This window comes from Camellia sinensis, chromosome 14, assembly GCF_055761805.1.
Source record: "Camellia sinensis isolate YWXY chromosome 14, ASM5576180v1, whole genome shotgun sequence".
Lineage (NCBI taxonomy): Eukaryota > Viridiplantae > Streptophyta > Magnoliopsida > Ericales > Theaceae > Camellia > Camellia sinensis.
Genome location: NC_138974.1, coordinates 8,359,552 through 8,375,576, shown reverse-complemented (window position 1 = coordinate 8,375,576; position 16,025 = coordinate 8,359,552). Strand labels below are relative to the sequence as shown.

At 41.9% G+C, this 16,025-nt stretch overlaps 1 protein-coding gene and 1 pseudogene across 3 annotated transcripts in view; both read left to right on the top strand.

The window, feature by feature from the left end:
• LOC114278633 (callose synthase 3) overlaps positions 1-16,025 on the top strand; it is a 120,081-nt gene that overhangs the window by 73,075 nt on the left and 30,981 nt on the right. The window lies entirely within an intron of this gene.
• Positions 6,661-7,841, top strand: LOC145807777 (vesicle-associated membrane protein 721 pseudogene; annotated as a pseudogene). Its single transcript, XR_014351148.1, has one exon. The product of XR_014351148.1 is annotated as a vesicle-associated membrane protein 721 pseudogene (transcript).

The following is a 16,025-nucleotide window of genomic DNA, read 5'->3' as shown; positions in this document are numbered from 1 at the left end:
TTCTACTGCTCTCAGTACCGCTTCCTCGTCCTTTGCCCGCTCAGGTAACTTAGCATCTGTTCCTTGTGCTTTCCTGTGTCATACATCTTTGCCTTGGATTATTGATTCTGGTGCCTCAGATCATATGTCTGGCTCCCCTGATCTTTTTTCTGCCTATAAGCCCTCTTCAGGTCAGGACAAAGTTAGGATTGCCGATGGAACTGTTTCTTCCATTTCTGGAAAAGGTTTAGTCCAAGTCACTCCCACCATGCATCTATCTTCTGTTCTCCATGTTCCCAAGTTTTCTGTTAATCTGTTATCCTTAAGTCGTCTTACCCAGGATTTGAATTGTTGTGTGACGTTTTTTCCTGATCATTGTCTTTTTCAGGACCTTGTCACGGGGAGGACGATTGGCAGTGGTAGTGCAGAAAATGGTCTCTACTTCCTAGATCAACCGGACAAACTTGCTTATTCTTCCACCGCGTCTTCTACTACCCCCACTGATGTATGGTTGTGGCATCGGCGTCTTGGGCATCCCTCATTTCATTTACTTAAGCATTTATTTCCTTCTAGTTTCGCAAATCATCATGTGTCTGACTTTCTTTGTGAGTCTTGTCAACTTGGAAAACAACATAGAGCTTCTTTTGCTCCCAGTTTGAATAAAAGCTTAGTTCCTTTTTCATTAATACATTCTGATGTTTGGGGTCCCTCTCGTGTTCTGTCTGTGAAAGGTCATCGCTGGTTTGTTACATTTATTGATGATTTTTCTCGTGCTACTTGGGTGTATCTCATGAAAGATAAGAGTGAAGTTTTCTCTGTGTTTCGCACTTTTCATAAGATGATTTGTACTCAGTTTGGGGCCACTATCAAAATCTTTCGTTCTGATAATGGCGGGGAATACATAGATTCTGGGTTAGGAAACTATTTCTCTACTCATGGCATTATCCATCAGACCTCTTGCACCAATACCCCTCAACAAAATGGGGTGGCCGAACGCAAGAATCGGCATCTTCTTGACATGGCTCGGTGCATGTGTTTTTTTATGAACGTGCCTCAATCCTATTGGGGCGACGCTGTTCTCACCGCTGCCCATCTTATTAATCGTCTCCCTACCCAGGTCTTGGACAAACAGGCTCCGCTTCACGTCCTCCTCGGTTCTCAGTCCTTGTTTTCTATTCCTCCGAAAATATTTGGTTGTGTCTGTTTTGTCCATAATCACTCTCCCTCTCGTGGTAAGTTGGACCCTCGCTCCCTCAAGTGTGTTTTCCTTGGTTATTCTCCTACTCAAAAGGGGTATAAATGTTACCACCCTTCCTCCCGTAAGTGGTTTGTGTCCATGGATGTCACTTTCTTTGAATCCCAGTCCTATTTCTTGTCCTCTCCGGTGTCCCCGTCCTCATTTCCGGGGGAGCCTTGGTGTGAAGTGAGTCCTGTGTCTCCTCTGGTAGAAGTGAGTCCTGTGCCTCCTATAGTAGAACCAGTTATTCTTGCACCCCCCTCTTCTACTGGAACTATAGAACCCACTGTCACCAAGAATAAGGATGGGCATGTTTATGTCCGGGACATCGACAGAAAACAAGTTAACTGGATACAAGGGACTGTTTCTGCTACTCCACTGCCATCTCCTGCTTCTGATGAGAGTCTAGGTAACTTTGAATCTCGTGAGTCCATTGATCTTGATGTTCCTATTGCCAAAAGGAAGGGTGTGAGATCTTGTACTCAACATCCTATCTCACAGTTTGTATCATACTCTCATTTGTCATCCTCATATAGAGCGTTTGTGTCCAATATTTCCTCTGTTAGCATTCCTAACCATTTTCAGGATGCTCTTGCTATCTCTGAGTGGAAACTCGCCATGATTGAGGAAATGAAAGCACTTAGAAAGAATGGCACTTGGGAATTGACTGAGTTACCTACGGGCAAACGACCTGTGGGCTGTAAATGGGTATATACTGTAAAACACAAAGCAGATGGGTCTATTGAGCGTTACAAGGCAAGACTTGTGGCAAAAGGGTTTACTCAGACATATGGCATTGATTATCAGGAGACCTTCGCACCCGTGGCTAAAATGAATTCAGTCAGAGTACTTCTCTCTCTCGCAGCTAATCTAGATTGGCCGCTTTATCAGTTTGATGTCAAGAATGCTTTTCTCCATGGTGACCTCGAAGAAGAAGTATATATGGACATTCCTCCGGGTTTTGAGGATCATCAAACAGAAGGGAAAGTATGCAAACTTCGGAAGTCATTATATGGTCTCAAACAATCTCCAAGGGCTTGGTTTGAAAGATTCACTCAGGCTATGTTTAAATATGGTTTCAAACAAAGTCAGGCAGATCACACATTGTTTGTGAAACATTCCTCATGCGGTCAGACTACAGCGCTTATTGTTTATGTAGATGACATAGTTCTTACAGGCAATGATAGTGAGGAAATACCTCTGTTGAAGAAATACTTAGCCAAAGAATTTGAAATCAAAGACTTGGGAAGCTTGAAGTATTTTCTGGGAATTGAAGTTGCTCGCTCTAAGGATGGGATATTTATCTCACAGAGAAAATATGTGCTTGACCTGTTGAAGGAAACTGGGATGCTTGGCTGCAAGGTATGTGCCACCCCACTGGAACCCAATCAAAAATTGGGAGATGATGCAGGAGGAGAAGTTGTGGATAGGGGGAGCTATCAACGATTAGTGGGTAAGCTCATTTACCTATCTCACTCCCGTCCTGATATTGCTGTTGCTGTCAGTGTAGTTAGTCAGTTTATGCATGCTCCTCATCAGATTCACTTTGAGGCTGTCATGAGAATCTTGAGGTATCTGAAGTCTGCTCCTGGTAAGGGTCTGTATTTTTCAAAGTATGACCATCTTCGTGTAGAAGCCTATACAGATGCTGACTGGGCCGGGTCAGTAACTGATCGGAGATCAACGTCAGGGTATTGCACATTTGTCGGCGGCAACCTAGTTACTTGGAGGAGTAAGAAACAAAATGTGGTTGCCCGGTCAAGTGCAGAAGCTGAGTTTAGAGCTATGGCACAAGGTGTGTGTGAACTTTTATGGATCAAATTATTGTTGAGTGATCTAGGTATTGCTCAGACGGACTCCATGCGGTTATATTGTGATAATAAGGCCGCCATCAACATTGCTCACAATCCCGTTCAACATGACAGGACAAAACATGTTGAGATTGATCGCCACTTCATTAAGGAAAAACTCACTAGTGGTACCATTTGTACTCCTTTTGTTCAGTCTGGTGAACAACTTGCTGACATTCTCACCAAGGGAATTGGGAATAAACCGTTTCATGACATATTAGGCAAGCTGGGCATGAGAGATATCTTCGCACCAGCTTGAGGGGGAGTGTTGGCATATTATAATCACCGAAAGTCTTAGTATTTTATTAGCCGAAAGGCTTGGGTCTGTAATCATTATGATACCCTCAGGGATCATCTTGTAATTGACTTTGTTTGTAAACCCTAATCTTCATATATAAATAAGGGGTGATATCTCATCATACCCTAAGCTGATTATTCAAAGCTTCAGAAAGAACTTCAAGAACTTGTCATGTGGCCAATAGCACCATAATTGATAATCTAGGCAGCAAAAACAATGGAGGAATTCTACGCACACTCATGGATACCTGTTTGTGTAAAATGGGATGAAGCAGAATTGCAAGCATGGGCATAGTTGTCAAATCGTGAATCAAAATGACCTTGTACCGAATCGCGAATCCAATCAAATCGTGAATCGTAAAGATTTGGTCACTTTTTCTAAATTACTTAGAAAATATATTTACACACTTAGATGCTAAATATATCTTATAATTACAAAATATTTAGACGTATATCAACGAAAATGTTATTTTGAATGATGGTGAGAAGTTTACACAATTTCCATGCAAGATCCAACTTACCTTTTTCCTTTTTAGATGTTGCTTATCAGCCATTCTTGATAAAAAAGTAAATAAAGATAAACTTTTAATTTTCAAGTAACAATAATTTAAAAACGATGTTGATATTTCATAAACATACATACCTTTACAAGTAACAATGATCAAATAATAAAAAAAAAGTAATTATAATCTTTTATTTTAAAACCTAAACCACTTTAAAAGGTATATATTTATGCTTACTGTTCAAAAAAGTCTTTTTCTAAGAAAAAAAAGAATTTGCAGAATCATTACGTTTAACTGACTTAACCCATGTAATATTAAAGTATATTTATTTCAGTAAAATAGCAATAGATAATTTATCTATGAAGCATGGACACGCCAAAATAAGTGCCGTAGCAGTGTAGGACACGTGGACACGTACGGGACACACCATGAAGCATGGACAGGCCAAAATAGGTGGCGTAGCAGTGTTGGACAAGGGGACACATACGGGACATGCTATTTGGCGTGTCCCTTTAATTTTATTTTATTTGTTTTTGAAAGGGACACAAAGGGAACACAACGAGACAAGCCATCACGCAGAAAGATTTTAGAAATCAAAGCCCTAAATCTAAAAATCAGAATAGAAGAAGAAGCTGGTTACTTGAAGCAGCTTTGAGACATCAGTTAGGTAAGTCTTTCTCTCTCCTCTCGATCGATCGTTTGTCTCTTGTCTCTCTCTCTCTCTCTCACCTCTTGATCGTCTCTCTATGTCTCTTGCCTTTCCCGATCATCTCTCTCTGTCTCGATCGATCATCTCTCTCACTTTTGCATCTTGCCTCACTCTCTCCCTCTCTCGATTGTCTCCTTTTTTATTTTTTATTCTTTCCGAGACCTTATCTCTTCTCTCTCTGACCTTTTGTCTTGTCTCTTTTTTCAATATTTATATATTTTATATTTCATATTTATACATCTTGTAACACCCTAATTTTCATACCCAAATGATAATACAATAATCATGGCTCTTCAAGGTAAATCTAAAAATAAATCTCCACGCTTGCATTACATGATACAAATAGTCTTCATGTGATAACACATTCACTTCAAATCAAATAACATAAATAGATAAATACCCTCATGGTTCACAAGTTCCCAAGGCTTAGGCCCGGTTACATAAATCAGTTATTCAAACCACACAAATATAGCCCTTGGCTTACAAAACAGAGTCATGCAAAATGAGAGCATTGTGCTCCCAACACACACACTTCCACGTCCTTAGTTGGGTGGAATCACCACGTCCTTTCCTGCACAAAAATCCCATAGGGTGAGCTTAAAGCCCAGTATGAGATCCTTAACAAAGTATATATATTTTATACAAGTCTCAAGATGATAAATGCACATGCCATGCTATGTTCTTTTGAAAGTAAGACGCATCTGCATATTTTGAAAATCATCATGTTCAATGATGTCATGCTACCCCAATTGTTCAAAGTTAACCAATTTGACTCAAGGGGCTGTAAATACAACTCTGGTAATCCCTAGGTCGGTGTCTGCAAGTAGACTATGCAAGTACTACCAATTGTCATTTTATCGGTATTAACCGGAAGGCTCGACACCTATCTGCGCGATTTTCTAGTCTTTCACCAAGGACACTCAGGCCAACTTAATTAATTTCATCTACACCATCTATCAAGACTTACTACCGTATTTACCCCAAAAACCATTTCATGAAAACCCGTTTCCCAACATTATTTTCTCAATGCAAGGTTTTCAAATCAACGTTCAAAGCTCAACATAATCAAATGAATCGGTATGCTCATGAAATGAGTAAATGCAATACAACATTTCTTCCATTCTCAATATTTCCGCACAATAATTCCATTGTGACCAAATCTCCCATTTCTCTTTTCAAAACAATAATATCACAAGATGAATATAAACTTTGATTTCCAATTCCCCCAAGGAACAACACATTTCCCATATTTCGAGCATTCTCTACAAATTAGCTATTTCAAGACTAAAACAACATTTTGAATAATAATTTCCAAAACGAACAACAATTCTCATATTTTACAAACTTCATCATTTATATATATAAATAAACAATTTTTAAAACATCCATTTATTTTGACCCCCAAAATAAATATGTTAACATTATCCAAGGATTTTTAACATCTTTCAAAAACCCCTATTTCTAGGTTTTCTCACCAAAACTACTCATCTCCAAAATATTTGGAAGGATCTCACCAAAATCATCTTTCTACAATCAATATAATTCAATGCCCTCAATTTCCATTTTAAAAGGAAAAGGAAATAAACCCACTTTCAAAATTACTCTTCTTCTTGAATCAACAATCAATTTTCAAAACTAATCAAAGGATGATTTTGAAAATCATCTAAATCTTGCAAAAACATATATATAACTCAAAGGAAATCCCTACCTCAAGTTTGAAGAAGAATAGAGTTGAAACCCTAAAATCAACGATTCCTAAACTCGGTCTCCACTGCACACAACGTAGCTCTCGCCTAGATAACCAACTTTGATGAAGAACTTGGATCTAAATCCCAATGGATTTGGAGGAATCAAAGATCTTGTGAGGTTTTTGGTAAGAAATGTAGAGAGAAGGAAGAGGAAATGTTTTTAGAGAGAGATATACAAAAGTGATACAACTTCAGCCCAAAGAGAGAGGAAAAAGAAAGAAAATTCGGATCTCACCTACTCCCGCACGTGCGGCGCGTGCTCCAGCACGTGCGGCCTTCATCCCCGCACGTGCGGCCCTCCTCTTCCGCACCTCACTCCCGCACCTGCCTTTTTGTTAAAATCCACCTACTCTCCACCTACTTCACCCACTTAAACCTACTCCACTAAACCTAACCCACTACACCACTACCACCTCACCTACTCCACTAAACCTAACCCACTACACCACTACCACCTCCACTTCACCTACTCCTTACCTACTACACACTCACTCTCTTCTATATATAGGAATCATGAATCATTGTAATAGATATGAATATACATCAATCAATAATACAATCAATTTATTCTCTCTCTCTTTTCCTATACATTAATTCTAATATTTGTTTCTCTCTCTCTTTTCCTATACATTAATTCTAACATGGTATCAGAGCAAGGTTAAAGATCTTGGTGTTCTTCGCCTTCCGGCGGGCGGCAACCTTGCCTTGACCGCCCGCCGGAGCTCAACCAATTCAAACCTCCCTCTCGGCACATCACTTTCTCTCTCTACAAATTTCTCCGTCCGTTTATCTCTCTACCCCTTTGTCTCTCTAAGTTTTAGGGTTTTGAGTGTGAGAGAGATGGGGCAACAGTCTTTGATCTACAGCTTCGTGGCTAGAGGAATAGTGGTTCTCGCCGAATTCACTGGAAATTTCACGAGCATCGCTTCTCAGTGCCTCCAGAAACTCCCTTCCTCCAACAACAAGTTCACCTACAACTGCGATGGCCACACCTTCAACTATCTCGTCGAAGACGGCTTCACTTATTGTGTCGTCGCTGTGGAATCTGCTGGCAGACAGATTCCAATGGCATTTCTTGAACGAGTTAAGGAGGATTTCACCAAGAGATATGGTGGTGGAAAAGCTGCAACTGCTGCTGCTAATAGCCTGAATAGGGAGTTTGGACCCAAACTTAAGGAGCAGATACAGTACTGTGTGGATCATCCAGAGGAGATCAGCAAGCTTTCCAAAGTAAAGGCTCAGGTTTCAGAAGTCAAAGGAGTGATGATGGAAAATATTGAGAAGGTTTTGGATCGTGGAGAGAAGATTGAGCTTCTAGTGGATAAAACAGAGAACCTTCGCTCTCAGGCACAAGACTTCAGGACCCAGGGTACCCAAATGAGGAGGAAAATGTGGTTACAGAATATGAAGATAAAGCTTATAGTTCTTGGTATCCTCATTGCCTTAATTTTGATCATAGTTTAATTGTGCGTGGGCCAACCTTCTCCACTCATTTATTTTATTATTATTTTTTACAAATCCATACCCACTCTAATTCATACCTCCTCACTTTTTAAAACGCATGCTGATTCACGCTACCCCTACTTTACCCCACTTTACCTTTATTTATTTTATTTTATCAAAAAATAAAAAAAAATAAAAAAAAATACCAAACCTATTGCAGGTTTTCACCAAAAATGTGGGCCAAGAAACTCACGTGAACCAATTTTTTTTTTCCCTCACTCTCTCGTTTTGATTTCACATATCTTCTTATTATTTCTTTCTTTTTTTCTTTTTCTTTCACTTTATTTTTTCATCTTTTTTTCCCTTATTATTTTTTTTGTACAAAAAAAAAAAAAAAAAAAAAGGGAAGAAGACGAACTGCACACCAAACTCATTTTATTCATGTCGGGGCTCACCCCGATCACCATTTTACACCCAAAAAAAAAAAAAAAAAAAAAAAAAAAAAAAAACACAAAACAAAACAAAACCAACACAAATCGGAACAGTGGCATTTTTCTTCTCTACTCTGCCGCCGGTCTCTTCTTCTTGCCTCCGTCCTGGGCGGCCCTTGACGGTGTTGCCTCCGTGTTTCCCACTCCACTGGGCACGATCACTACTCCCTACTCCTCCATTGCAGCATATGGCGGCTCTCCAAATCGGAACATAACGGTGGCTTTCCGCTTCAGCTCCTTATTTTCCGCCTTTAGGACACTCATCTCTGCTCGCGCATCCTTATACATGCGCTGGAGCAGAGCCAGTTGTGCGTTTAACTGCTGCACCTCATTTGTCCTACTCTACAGCCGGTTCGACAAATTTGTAACCGCAGTCATGGTTTCCACACATGACTTCAATGTATACTGATTGGCCTCCACATCCGACTGCACTGCCATTCTTTGCTCCACAGACCGCATAGGAAAGTTCAACGGAGCAAACTCCGGGGCGCTTGGTTGAGGTTTCAGTGCCACCGCACCAGTTATCTCTCTTGTTGACTCGTTAAGGTCTGGAAAGAGAGTGAGCAGACCACGGGAAGACGAAGCCATTTTCAAGAAAACAGAGTGTTACCGAGTATCTCTCTCAGAAATCTCTCTCAGAAAACGAAGAGTTTTTTCAGAGTTTTTCTAGCAGGTTTTTGTCTCTGCTTCCAAGCCTCAGCCTTCGCTTCGGTTTATAAAGACCATGACAAAGAGGCCGACACGCGTTCTGTCGATCACGTGCATCGCCGCGTGTCTGGCGCACCTTTTGATGGCACGCCTTTTGAAAACATGGGCACGCCTTTTGATGGCACGCCTTTTTATGGATTGGGCACGCCTTTTGATGGCACGCCTTTTGAAAGATTGGGCACACCTTTTGAGGATGCGACTTTTTAAGGGTCCAACAAGACTCTGTAAACTGTCCCGACATTGATTCCGGTTAGCTCCTTTATGGGTCCGACAAGACTCTGTAAACTGTCCCGACATTGATTCCGGTTAGCTCCTTCATGGGTCCGACAAGACTCTGTAAACTGTCCCGACATTGATTCCGGTTAGCTCCTTCAAGGGTCCGACAAGACTCTGTAAACTGTCCCGACATTGATTCCGGTTAGCTCCTTCATGGGTCCGACAAGACTCTGTAAACTGTCCCGACATTGATTTCCGTTAGTTTCTACAAGGGTCCAGCAAGACTCCGTAAACTGTCTCAACAACTGTCAAAACATTGTCTGCTACAACGGTCCGACACGACCCCATAAACTGTCTTCTACATCGGTCTGACACCGCCATCCAGTGTCCTCTACACCGTTATGACACCACCATACAGTGTCCTCTACAACGTTATGACACCCCCATACAGTGTCCTCTACAACGTTATGACACCACCATCCAGTGTCTTCACCAATGGTCTGACACGACCATATAGTGTCTCCTATCCTCTTTTATTTTTATGTATTTTCTTGTTTTGTTACTCTCTCCAAACTCAAGTTGGTTAGTTCCTATCCCCCTTGAGTTTGCGGGGGGCTGTTAAAATCCACCTACTCTCCACCTACTTCACCCACTTAAACCTACTCCACTAAACCTAACCCACTACACCACTACCACCTCACCTACTCCACTAAACCTAACCCACTACACCACTACCACCTCCACTTCACCTACTCCTTACCTACTACACACTCACTCTCTTCTATATATAGGAATCATGAATCATTGTAATAGATATGAATATACATCAATCAATAATACAATCAATTTATTCTCTCTCTCTTTTCCTATACATTAATTCTAATATTTGTTTCTCTCTCTCTTTTCCTATACATTAATTCTAACACTTTTTAGCAGTGTGCTTCACCCCCTCTCTTGTTTCCCGCACGTGCGACCTCACCTCCTGCACCTGCGGCTACTCTCCCGCACGTGCGGCCACTCTCCCGCACGTGCGGCCCTGGTCCTCAGCTCAGAATTCTCTCGGTTCAACTCCCGACACTCCAGCTCGACCCCCGCCAGGGCGCTGCCCTTGGACCCGCCAAGGGGCGCTGCCCCTTGGACCCCCGCGAGCTGACTGAGCAGCTCGACCCCCGACATACTTAGCGAAGTGGCAAAACTGGGATCGCTACAACCTTTCCCCCTTAAAGAATTTCGTCCCCGAAATTTCAAATCAACTACCCAAACAAAGGGTTTCTAGCGATCAAAACCACGCTATTTCATTTTCAAATCACAATACTAACTCTCAACCAACCTTCACAATTTCCACCATGGTTATCTCATTAACAACAACCTCCCAAATAAGCATAAACATGAAATTTCCCAAAAAGTAATGGTAACTCTAAACAACCTTATGCTTAAAACAATAACGCACATATCAACATGTGGTTAACAACTTTAAATACGTTTCCTTCAACACTAGGGAATATTACAAAGAAAACAGCTTAAGCATTTTCAAATAAATTCGGATATTTGGAGCGGATTTCCGCCTCCCGTTCCCACGTCGCTTCTTCAACCCCATGGTGTCTCCAAGACACCTTTACCAACGGTATAGTTTTGCCCCGTAGCACTTGCTCCCGGTTATCTAATATTTGAACCGGTCGTTCTTCGTAAAAGGCATCCTCATCTACCTCCAAGTCAACCCAATCAAGAACATGAGAAGGATCGGGTTCATAGTTCTTAAGCATAGATACATGAAATACGTTGTGAACTCCCGAAAGAAAAGCCAACCGGTTTGCCACTTCGCCAATTCGCTCTAAGATCTCAAAAGGCCCAATGAACCTTGGAGATAATTTACCACTCTTACTAAATCTCATCGAACCCCGCCTTGGTGAGATTTTTAGAAACACATGGTCACCAACTTCAAAAGATAAAGGTCGTCTCCTCTTATCGGCATAACTCTTTTGTTGGCTTTGGGTTGTAGCTAACCTCTTCCGAATGAGAACAACTTTCTAGGTTGTCTCTCTAACAATTTCCGGACCCAGTAACGGTGCATCACCCACTTCGGCTCAACAAACTGGTGATCTACAAGGTCGGCCATATAAGGCCTCAAATGGTAACATCCCAATACTAGCTTGGTAACTATTGTTGTAAAAAAACTTAATCAATGGAAAGTGCTTTTCTCAAGGCTCCTTAAAATCAAGGACACAAGCTCTAAGCATGTCCTCCAAAATCTGAATGGTACGTTTCGACTGTCCATCGGTTTGAGGGTGATAAGCGGTGCTAAGAGTTAACTTAGTTCTTAACGCCTCTTGAAGGCTTTGCCATAACTAGACAGTAAAACGAGGATCCCTAGCTGACACAATAGTTACAAGGACTCCATGAGGTCGAACTATCTCTCTAATGTACAACTCTGCCAAGCGTTCAACTGAGTCGCTGGTGCACATCGGAATAAAATGGGTAAACTTAGTCAACCTATCAACAATCAGCCAAATGGCGTCATTGCCTCGTTGTGTTCTAAGAAGCCCAACAACAAAATCCATGGTAACACGCTCTCATTTCCACTCGGCTATTGGTAAGGGTTATAACAAACCCGCTGGTCTTTGGTGTTCGGCCTTCACTTGTTGACAAGTAAGGCACTTCGATACAAATAAAGCGACATCCCGTTTCATACCCCTCCACCAAAACTGACGACTAAGATCATGATACATTTTAGTGCCTTCCGGGTGTACCGCAAGGCGTGAGTGATGGAACTCCCGAAGTACTTCCTCTCTACAAGATTCTAGTACAAACAAACGGTCTAGGTAACGTACACTCAGATCCGAGTGAACGTTTAAATCTTTCTCTGCCTTTCCATTGGAAATCTTAGCACGGATTGATTCCACATCACGGTCTCCTCATTGTGCCTCTATGACCTTACTAACCATGGTAGGTTGAGCATTCAAAGTAAATAAGGTAGCACTCTCTCTGGACTCACCCAAGTGTAAATTAAACTTGCCAATAACATCTATCATATCCCATTCCCGAATGGCTACACTTGCCAAACTACTCACAGATTTTCGACTCAAAGCATCGGCCACCACACTGGCTTTCCCCGGATGATAATGTAACTCAAAGTCATAATCCTTCATAAATTACATCCACCTCCGTTGTCGTAAATTCAAATCTTTTTGAGAAAACAAATACTTCAGACTCTTATGATCGGAGAAAATCTCAAATTTCTCACCATACAAGTAATGCCTCCAAATTTTCAAGGCAAAAATGACCGCCGCTAATTCTAAATCATGGGTGGGGTAATCCTTCTCGTGAGTTTTCAAGTGTCATGAGCCACAACTTTTCCCTCTTGCATCAAGACACAACCAAGTTCATCCCCGAATGTATCACAATAAACAGTGTAATTCAAACCCCTTTTCGGAATTATCAAAACCGGTGGAGTAGTCAATCTAGTCTTAAGCTCTTGGAATGAATTTTCACAAGCCTCACTTCACACAAATTTGATATCCTTTCTAGTCAACCTAGTCAAAGGTGCAGCTAGTCTAGAGAAGTCCCTAACAAAACGTCGATAATACCATGGCAATCCCAAGAAACTCCGGATTTCAAAAACATTATTTGGTTGTTCCCAATTCTGTACGGCATCTATCTTTGAGGAGTCCACAGTCACTCCCTCTCTAGACACTACATGCCCCAAAAACTTCACCTCTGTTAACCAAAACTCGCATTTTTCAAATTTGGCATATAATTGGTTCTCACTAAGTAAACCTAGCACTACCCGCAAGTGAGTTTTGTGTTCCTCTTCAGAGGTTGAATAAATCAAGATGTCGTCCACAAAAACAACCACAAAACGGTCCAAGTATTCTTGAAAAATTATGTTCATCAAATCCATAAAGGAAGCCGGTGCATTGGTGAACCCAAAAGGCATTATAAGGAATTCATAGTGGTCATAACGAGTACGAAAGGTCGCCTTCTGAATGTCCTCTTGGACTCTTAACTGATGGTACCCCGACCTCAAATCTGTTTTTGAGAAGCAACGAGACCCTCTAAGTTGGTCAAACAAATCATCTATTCTGGGTAGAGGATACTTGTTTTTAACTGTAACTCTATTCAACTTGCGGTAATCAATACACAACCGCAATGACCCATCCTTCTTCTTCGCAAAGAGAGCCGGCGCTCCCTAAGGCGATGTACTAGGGCGAATGAAGCCCTTGTCTAAAAGCTCTTGGAGTTGAATCTTCAACTCACGCAATTCGGCAGGTGCAAATCTATACGGTGGCATGGAAATCGGTGCCGTGCCAGGCACTAATTCAATGGAGAACTCGATCCCGTCACTCTCACTATCCAAGAGAGTTGCAAGAAGACCACTAAGCTTGCTCCTACTACGAGGGTCAACAACTGGCAACAAGGCTCTATCAACTCGGTTCCCCAGAAAATAGAAACGATCATTACCCGAAGTGCACATTGCAACTCTCTAACGGTAACAATCAATCACAGCTTGATAAGAACACAACCAGTCCATGCCTAAAATGACATCAAAACTCAACATATCTAGCAACACAAAAGCAAACGGAAGTCGACGCCCGGCAACTTCTATTTCACAACCACGACAACCCCGGTCTAAATCAATTGTACCCCCGACAGGTGACTCTACTCTGAGTAGAGGCACTAACCGTGCTACCTCTAACCCCAATGCAGAAGCAAATGCAGTAGATATAAATGAATGAGACACACCCGTGTCTATCAATACATTAGCCAAAGAATTACACACAACAAAAATATCCCTCACAAATGAGGATTCTGGCAACTGCTCTGGCGCAGTAACAGCATACACACGCCCCTGTGGCCCTTGATTAACTTGCTCTCCTCTCAGAGCATAGGCTTGTTGTACTGACTGAGCCGAAGTGGCTCCCTGATTAACTCGCAAAGCTTGGACTGATTGAACCTGCTGGTGGCTTTGAGTCTGCCTCGACCCTGATGAGCCAGATGTGCCTTCCAACTGTGGGCAAGTTCTCTTCGTATGCCCCAGCTGACCACACTGATAACAATTAAACCCTTGACCTTTATTTTGAGACTGAGACTGACTTTGAGATCGGTTAGGTGGTGGTAACATTAACTGCCCTCCTCCTTTTTGTGGGCATAAGAAGGCTTTGTGACCCTGTTGGCCACACTTGAAACACGAGAAGTTACTCGATGCACTTTTTCTTGAACCCACACTAGGCAAAGGAAAAGTGGATCTAGACTGCTGTGGTTAGGACTAGGATGGATAGGTGTTCCTGCTCTTCTTGTTCTGCCTATAGTCCCCTTGAGACTCTTGGCCCCTAGACCTCGAACTCCAAAGCCTCTCCTCCTTGGCTTGTATGGAAATTTCTACGTGTGTCGCCGTCTCCACATGACGGTGTTAGAATTTACCATCACCTACCACCACTACCACCTCACCTACTACACCACTACCACCTCACCTACTACACCACTACCACCTCACCTACTCCACTAAACCTAACCCACTACACCACTATCACTATCCACTACACACCATCCACTACACCTACATCTATATAAGGAACCATTTGTAATAGACATTAATCAACAACATATCAATCAATAATATATCAATTTTAACATGGTATCAGAGCAGGTTTAGAACCTAGTATTTTCGCTTCCCCGGCGGGCGGTAACCTCACCTTAGCCGCCCGCCGGACCTCAACCTAATTCGCTAGAATTTTTTTACACATACCTTGAAATTTCTTCGAGTCCACCACCACTGCCCTTCCTCTCACTTGTCCTCCTATACACCACCGTCTCGGTCGTTTTCATCTACCACACACACTGCCGGCTGGAGTCCCTTCACTCTGAACAACGACTAGACACACACACACTGCCGGCACCATCGCAGATTCTTCGGCATGAGAGGCCGCCTATGGACCCTCTGGATCCTCCAAACACTATGAATCGTACCCAGTGTACCCAGATTTAGTGGCTCTTCCATTCTTCATCCTTTTCTTCTTGTTCACCAGATTTTTTAAGTTCACCGGACTTCTCAAGTTCCACCTCCAGATCCTTTGATGGGTCAAGTTCAGTATCCGTTTGCATTTTGCAGTCGGATCCCTTGAGGTCATTATCCGATGTTTCCATGGTTCTGTTGTGTGCACTGCAGCATCATTCTTGTTGCCACAACTTTCTTGATTGCTTGGTGGAGTTCGAGGATGTCTCAGATTTGCATCATACCGCAAAGGTGCTGGAGGTGGTCTATAAGTGTAGGGAATTGAAGTTTCCAGATTTGTGTCGACTAAGAACCCAGTAGAAAGTGCAGAGACTGTGCCATGGTGAGCTGCCAAAGGCTCGTGCTTCTGCTCAACACTCTTGATGACACCAACAGCCACCACCTTTTGCACATACCCATACCCTTTTTTTATTTTTTAAACCAATCTCCACCCAACATCCCACTCAGACCATCATCCTCTTCTCTTATTTTAATATATCTATATATATATATATCTATGTTTATTTTATTCTATTGCACACACCATCATCCTCTTCTCTCTCTCTCTCACTTTCACGCCCACGGTTTTGATTATACCCAGCATATAGTTTGCAAGCCACCCATGTGGGCTTGTCCCCTCTTATTATTATTATTATTATTATTATTATTCTTATTATTATTCTTAATAAAAAAACAAAAAACAAAAAAAAAAACAGGCAGACGACGAACTTGCACACCACACTCCTTTTATTCATGTCGGGGTTCCCCCCGTTCACATTTTTACATCCAAAAAAAAAAAAAAAAAAAAAAACGCAAACAAAACAAACACAAATCGGAACAGTGGAATTTTTCTTC